General features: G+C 42.9%; 1 pseudogene; it reads right to left on the bottom strand.

Annotated features, from left to right (window-relative positions):
- The window catches only part of LOC116686248 (protein lin-28 homolog A-like), an 11,440-nt pseudogene extending 7,851 nt beyond the window's left edge, over positions 1-3,589 (bottom strand).
- Positions 3,590-8,654: the final 5,065 nt, after the last annotated feature.

Here is an 8,654-nt window from a genome sequence, read left to right on the forward strand (position 1 = left end):
TTTCTGTTTAGAGTAGGTATATATTGTGTATATATTTTTGTTTTGGCTGTTTTTATATGTGTAAGCACAGTGTGAGTAACGATGCGCCAAAGAAAAAATCCTCGTATGTGTCCTCATACCTGGCAGATAAAGCTGATTCGGATTGTCTTAATTAGCTTTGGAGCAGCTCATTTGGCGATGGCTTGAATGTAACAAACTCAAATATCAAAAAGTTCTGCACTAAAGCTTTAAGTCAGGAAAGTGGGAGAGAAAGGGAATTCCAGCAGGTTGGACTGCGGGTCAGAACCAAACATGCAGCCGCTGCCACAAGGACTGGGCCTCTGTACATGGGGCGCACGCTCAAAAAGGAACTTCCCAAGTTTTGGTTTTCTAACAATTTTAAATTATACATGATAACAACATGGACTACAATCTCCCAATCAGATCAAACCGCTGCACACCAAATTCAACCATGGCTTTACTGAAGGCTGAAACAAGCATGTGCAGGGCCCTTGTCCCCTCTCTTTCATCATGATTTACAGTAACCTGAGACGCTGCCGGAGCCAACAGGCTCCACATGGGAGGTGGGACTGAAGCTCAGGGTTGGGTGGGCTCCCCGATGCTTTAATGACTTTCTAACAGGAAGCAGATCTGGTTGTTGTCTCTACTTTAGCCTCTAACCCCTTTAAAATACAAAGGTTTGAGCTCGACACCTTTGAGGTTCCACAGCACCAAACTGTCCTGGGTGGTGAGGTGAGTGGGGGTCACTCTTCCGCGGCTGACTTTAATATGTGTTCATCTTCAGATATTTTAACACAAACACACATTCATATCTGTCCAATGGTTACCTGGTCCTCAGATCTCTGCAGGGTAAATCCAGACAGCTAGCTAGACTATCTGTCCCATCTGAGGACTATGGTTACCTGGTCCTCAGGTCTCTGCAGGGTAAATCCAGACAGCTAGCTAGACTATCTGTCCCATCTGAGGACTATGGTTACCTGGTCCTCAGATCTCTGCAGGGTAAATCCAGACAGCTAGCTAGACTATCTGTCCAATCTGAGGACTATGGTTACCTGGTCCTCAGATCTCTGCAGGGTAAATCCAGACAGCTAGCTAGACTATCTGTCCAATTGGAGTTTTCTGTTGACAACTAAAACTACTTCTGAACGTACACATGTTCCACCAGAACTACTTCCTTACTGAGACTATTTGGCAGAGGCACCGTGGCTCTGTCCGGAGCTTAGCCCCACCCAAGGGGATTGTGATTGGTATAAATAAATGCCAATAAACCAGAGCAGGTTTTTCTTCTATCCAGGAATGCTGAGTGGACTAACCAGACCCTCCTTTGCAGCGCTGTGGAGGAAGGTCTGGCAATGCAAGAATACAAATTAGCTAAAAGTCAAGCTACAGCTCATATGTTGTATAATATTAAGTTGCATATTAAACTGGGCCTACAAGAACGTGTAGGACTGCCTAAAGCTTTTAGACATCCTTTTTATTGCATAGAATACTTTGCAATTAAAATAACAATTTTTGGCATGATTTTATAAATCCTGTTCTGATGTTAAACACTGAATTATAAGCACAGTGAGTCCTCTAAATAAGCCTTGGAGACTACCTCTATTATCAGTAATGAGTTTTTTCACAAATAGATTTTTTTGATTAGATTTGTATTAGATTCATATTTGTTAATACTCAACAAAGAAAGAAACCTTTTTCAGGACACTGTTACTACTTTTTATGTTGACCCCCCCCCCCTTTGTTCAGGGACACATTATTCCATTTCTGTTAGTCATGTCTGTGAAAACTGCAGTTTATGTCTTAGTTGTTGTAAAATATTTACACATGTTAAGTTTGCTTCAAATATAAAAGCAGTTGAAAGTGACATGACGCTTCTATTTTTGCTGAGTATATTTGCAGTAACTGTGAGGACCCCTAGGGATCCCGGACCCCTTGTTGAGGACCTCTGGGTGAAATGTGTGACAGACAGCAGTGTCTCACCTGGTGGACGACGGCGTCGAGCGGCGGCTCCAGAGCTGCTCCGTCCCGGCTCCTCATGGACAGGAAGCCGAAGCCCGCCCGCATGTTGAACCACTTGCAGCGGCCGCTGCCCCGGGACGGAGCTGCGTCCTGGTCCGGGCTCTGCAGGCAGCCTGCTGCACACACAGGAGACAGGGATACGCAGTCAGTGGGGGGGGGGCTAAAAGGGAGGGCACAGGGTGCCCCCTGAAATATGATTGGATCAGAGCACTGTCAGTTGGCTACCTGTTCTGCTAATCTCCCCAGCCCTTGTCACATGACCAATTAATGTTTCCATGGAGACCGTCTAAATTCTGATATAATGGAACCAACACTGGAATGTTTTTTTTTAAAAGTGGCAGATTGATCCTATAGAAAATGTGTGTTGTCTTTGGACATACAATTTGTTAATATAAAAACAAGTGAAATTAATAATGAATGTGTTTTATTTAGCAGAATTACACTGTGTTGTTCTATGCTATCCAATATTTGCTATATTTCTAAGCAGGTTGCACAGATAGCAAATTCAAAAGGAGGGCGGGGGGGGGGGTAGGCCTACATTGTAATAGGGTCGTGGCTAATTTTCATTTTATAATCAATTTATTTGCAGATTCTTTACATGATTATTAATTAATTGTTTACTCAATAGGCTAAAATGTCAAAAAATAGTGAAAAATGTGCAATACAATTTCTCAAAGCTCAAGATGCCATATTCAAATTACAATTGTTTTGTCCAAACAAAGTCCAAAATATACTTTTTAATATAGGTTACTATCATGAAAGATAAGAAAACATTTCAATTTTTAGCATTTTGCTTTTTTAATTGATTAATTTTTGCCTTTCACCTGACTTTTCTTCTTCTCTGCTCTATTACTAGGGCGCGGACATCTTTAATGAGCTTATATAAAAATAACAATAAAGTGCTTTTAAAAAGTAAAACTAAATAAATCTCTCTTTACTAATCATTATTCAAGTGATTGTTCCAGCAGTAAATAATGTTGATTATAATAAATTCTGTATTTTGTTCACTATTTATGATCTAATACGATATGTATCATATGTGTATGCTTAATAATAATATTTATATAGATTATGAAATTTTTTACAATGACAAAGCATTAAAACATGCATGTGCAAATACACAAACTAACCAAATAAAATGCATCTTCCATCTCTTTTGACAACATTCAAACACGTAAAAGCCAAATCTGTGTTGAAGCAAATCTTTAACATTAGATTAAATCAGATTTATTTAGTTGTCATAGTTCCTTCTGTACTTACATTCAATAAAGAAAATGAAAAGACTGTTCTCCACCCGCCACTCGTAGTGCAACTGGGAAACCTGTAAAACTGGGACTGGACGTCCGCCTCCTACACCTCCATCTCCATTCTAGCGCCACATCAACCCAAAGCCAGCCGTCCCCCCAGGCCCAAGTCCTGGCAGCACTTCTGGAGAGAGCTGGGTGAACGGACAAGCACCCAGCCCCCCAGGGAGGAAAGAAGGAGACAATGCATCTGCTCCCCTCCTTTTGGCCTCTTTTCTATTCAACCCCCCTTCCTTCTTTCAGAGCATCAGCATACCTCCTGCCATGGTGCAGAGCCCCCCTCCGCCTCCTGCAGCCTGAGAGACAGCTCCGTCCGGCCCCCCCAACGATCACATCAAATAAGGCAAATGCCTGCTGGATCCATGCACGTGCATGTGTGTGAGAGTAATCCTCCAGGAGAAAGAATGCCTTCTCACAGCTTCATGCTCTCTTCTAACCCCCCTCCCCCCCACCTCCTCCCCCCCTGACCCTCCCACCTCTGTTAACCCCCACCACACACACACAAACACCATGCACAACATCTTTTTGGTCAAGTCCCGTGATAAATCCCACATGTCCAATAAGATGGAGCCAAGCATTTGACAACACGACAATCAGGCTTGGACATTTTGTCCCCCCCTTCCAAAATACACACACACCACACACACACACACACACACACCACACACACACCACACACACACACCACACACCATGGTGTTTCCATTCCATTTTTCATAATTCTAATCCACATTTTAACTCTAGGACAAAATACAAAGAATAAATACAAAATTAATACTACTACTAATACACTCTGATACTACAAGTATATCTATATAAAGTATAATAATATGCATACTTCACGAATCAGCCAAATTGTAAAAAGTATAATAATAGAGGTCTACATGACCTGCTGCTGGTAGACTGGAGTATAGTCTGGTCTACTGACTGCTGGTGTAGACTGGTTAGAGTCTGGTCTACATGACCTGCTGCTGTGTAGACTGGAGTTAGAGTCTGGTGTACCGACTCTGTGTTAGACTGAGTAGAGTCGGTCTACATGACCTGCTGCTGTGTAGACTGGAGTTAAGTCTGGTCTACATAACTGCTGCTGTGTAGACTGGAGTTAGAGTCTGGTCTACATAACTGCTGCTGTGTAGACTGGATTTAGAGTCTGGTCTACAAGCACTCCTGCTGTAGACGAGTTAGAGTCTGGTCTACATGAACTGCTGCTGTGTAACTGGAGTTAAGTCTGGTCTACATACCTGCTGCGTGCAGACTGGATTAGAGTCTGGTCTACATGACGCTGCTGTGTCAGACTGGAGTTAGAGTCTGGTCTACATGAACTGCTGGGCTGTGCAGACGGAGTTAGATCTGTCTACCTGCGCGTGGTAGACTGGAGTTAGAGTCTGGTCACATGAACGCTGCTGTGTAGACTGGAGTTAGAGTCTGGTCTACATGACCTGCTGCTTGTAGACTGGAGTTAGAGTCTGGTCTTCATACGCTGCTGTGTAGACTGGAGTTAGATGCTGGTCTACAAGAACTGGTGCTGTGTAGACTGGAGTTAGAGTCGGCTCTACATGACTGCTGCTGTTAGACTGGAGTAGAGTCTGTCTACTGACCGCTGTGTGTAATGAGTTAGAGTCTGTCTGCATGAACTGCTGCGGTGTTAGACTGGCGTTAGAGTCTGTTCTACAAGAACTGCTGCTGTGTAGACTGGAGTTTAGAGTCTGGTACATGAACTGCTGCTGTGCTAGACTGGAGTTAGATTCTGGTCTACATGTACCTGCTTGCTGTGTAGACTGGGAGTTAGAGTCTGGTCTACATGACGCTGCTGTGCAGACTGGAGTAAAGTCTGGTCTACATGACCTGCTGCTGTGCAGACTGGAGTTAGTCTGGTCTACAGACTGCTGCTGTTGTAGACTGGAGTTAGAGTCTGGTCTACATGAACTGCTTCTGTAACGGGAGTTAGGTCTGGTCTACATGACCTGCTGCTGTGTAGACTGGAGTTAGTCTGGTCTACATGAACTGCGCTGGATACTGGAGTTAAGTCTGGTCTACATGAACTGCTGCTGTGCAGACTGGAGTTAGAGTCTGGTCTAACTCCTGCTGCTGTGTAGACTGGAGTTGAAGATTTGCACATGTGACTCCAGTGTGTCTTTCAACAATAAAAAAAACTGTAAAGTTCTGAATATCAAACAGCCTGTTTAAAATGTAAATTAATTCATGCTGAAAACCCATTATACCCCTTCATATGTATTTTATAATCCATTCATTCCTTCATTCCTCCGGGTGAACCTAATAAATACCTTAATACTGAATAGGGATTACTTCAAATGTCATAGTTTTTTATATCAACCACTTAATCATTGACTGAATCATTTACATTGATGAAACATAACATATAACAATAACAACACATTGCTTGTGTAAATTTAGGGGAAAGTCATGTATCAATTAAGGTCTGCTGAATTTGGTATTCAAGGGCTTTTTGAAGTTAATGTGTTTAAGGGTTTTAGTTTGGGCCTCTTCAGAACATCTTAAATGGCCCAAGAACACCTTCAATGGATAACTGATTATGACTGAATTAGTGAAATACTTGAAATGAATGTTTGAATTACAGTAAGAAGTCACGGACCACTTCAAATGTCCTTGAATGGCTTTTTAAACAGAAAGGCAAGGGCATCTCTCTGACCACATCCTGCCATCTAACACACTACCCCGACACAGTGTGATGAAGCGACAGACTTACGTTTGGTCATCTCAGAAGAAACCCTGGTCCTGGATGTTCTTGGAGGAGCAGCATGTGTACATCCGTGCTGCGTTTATGGACCCTACTCCAGGCTGGTTCTACCAACTAACAGGTGGTGTTCACACAACGGACGGTAGGATTCTTTCAGGATGAGTCATATTTGTTGCAGATGAAATGCAGCTACCTAGCATTGTCTCTGCGGAGGTGACTCACATCCACCTGTTCCAGTTGGTGAAAAGAGATATGGTGGCCCGTTGGAGTCATTCACTCACTCATTAATAAGTCATTAGGAGCTCTCAAGCAGCTGGACAGCACTACAAACCTGCTCTCATCACTGCTGAGTCATGGAACTTCCTGTAATGATACACACACACACACACACACACAAACACACACACACACACACACACACACACACACACACACACACACTCACTCACACACACATGCACGCACACACATACACACATTACATATGTGCAGCGATAATGAGCTACAGCTGTGAATAAGTGTGTGTGTGTGTGTGTGTGTGTGTGTGTGTGTGTGTGTGTTTGTGTGTGTGTGTGTGTGTATTTCAGAAGGAGTTCCAATCTTAATATTCTTAATATTAAATGATAAGGTGGGGAGGAGAATTGTTCAATTCAATCCAAAGTAGGGCTGCAAAATATAAAATGTATTTTTATCGTCATCGTGATATATGACATGGAGCAATAAACATATAGCGAAGGGTTAGGGTTAGGAAAGAAAGCATCCACGGAAAAATGCACTTTAAAATGTTTTTAAAAATTATAACTGTAATTCTTCTTTTAGTGGAGCCTTATTTCTTCAGTTCAATGTACAATTTGCTCAGTAAAATACTGTTGGAAACCAGGTCCATCCATGTGTTGGTCTAATAGTCCAGCTGAGTCCTCTGACGGTCACCATGGAAATGGACCATTCTGCATGAAAGGTGACGACCCTAGTGGCGGGGGGTGAGGCAGACGGACCAAAGTGCGCTAGCTGGCTAACTTAGCATTAGGTTAGCCACCTACCCATCCAGCTAACGTCACGTTGTTTAACCTAGCACTGTTAACTGGTGTCAACAACATTCATCCAAAAAGAACTCTCTGGATGTGTTGAACGCTGTCGTAAGCACGTTAGACAGCATGAACTAACAGGAGCCACCTGTCCCTGCAGCAAACTGTCCAATATTGAAATATCATATCAATATATTAGGTCTCTAATGAAGCTCACTGCAAATTCTTTCAGGAAGACTTGTAATAACTCCATTTCCCCTCTCTCTTCCTAAACTGATCAGCTGGATAGAGGCGCTCAATTTTCAGTTAAACCAATAAGAATAAGCCATGAATTTCCCGAGCTAATCTCTGCTTTAAATTGTTCCCTCTTTACTGCTGCCAGCTGTCATTTCTTCCCTCCCCCCTTCAACCCTCCTCCTCCTCCTCCCCTTGCACCTCCAGTCATCGTCTCCCAGGGCAACCAGGGTCCCCCTCCTCCCGTTGATTCCTTCGGTCCGATCTTCAGGCTCCTTCACCACCATCACCAGTGTCTAGACTCCACCGGGGGGATTTGTCTTGTTTCTCTACCCCTGTAAAACATGAATTTATAATGATGGAGTTTAATCCCCAAAGGTCAAGAGTTCTACGACGCCATTGACCGGGGGCCAAACCACACGCTCCTGTCAGGGACTCAAACGTCTGATTTCTCGGGGTTTGAACATTGTTGGAAGCATTTGGGTCCAAGTACACACTAGGATTTACATACAGTCATTTGTGGCGCTTTTAAGGCTGAAATATTACATGTTCTATCTTTAAATTAAGGAATGTGGCCAAAGTGAGACCATTCTTGTCAAACGGACCCATGCTTTTATTCCCAGCGGGTTGGACGGTTGCAGTGCTCTCCTCACTGGCGCACCCAGCGACTTCAGCTGGTTCAGAACGCTGCTGCCAGCTTCTAACCAGAAACTAGGAGAAGAAAGCCAATGACTCCTGTTTTAGCTGCCTTACACTGGCTACCCATCTCTTTTAGAATTGATTTTAAGGTTTATTAACAAATAAAGCTCTTAGGATGTAGCACCTTCATACATCCTAACCTCTTGATTCCTCATAAGCCAACAGGAGCCCTCAGACCATCCAGTACTGGACTCTGAACTGGTTCCAAAGTATCCTTTTGAGCTTCTACACTCCGAGACTGTACTCCCTGCCCACTTCCGTCAGAAAGAGCAGCTGTGTTTCGACCTTCCTGTTCAGCCTGGTTCACGTGGCTGCTGTTCGTAGCTTCCTTTTTTCTACTCAGGGTCTTTTCTATTGTTTAGTATTATCTTCTGATTCTCTTATGTATGTTGTCGTATGTTGTTTTTTCTTTAATTGTTGTGTTTAGTTTTAATACCACACTGTTAAGCACATTGAGCTGCATTTAAGTGTATGAAAAGTGCTATTATTATTATTATTATTATTATTATTATTATTATTATTATTATTATTAATAAACATGTGAATGTGTGCCTAAGTTGCACACATTAAAGGACCATTAGGACAACAGTATTCATGTTGTGAATGTAACACACTTGAATGACTGCTTGGGCTCCTGTGTGTTGCAGAGGTGGG

This window comes from Etheostoma spectabile, unplaced genomic scaffold (assembly GCF_008692095.1).
Source record: "Etheostoma spectabile isolate EspeVRDwgs_2016 unplaced genomic scaffold, UIUC_Espe_1.0 scaffold340, whole genome shotgun sequence".
Taxonomy (NCBI): Eukaryota; Metazoa; Chordata; class Actinopteri; order Perciformes; family Percidae; genus Etheostoma; species Etheostoma spectabile.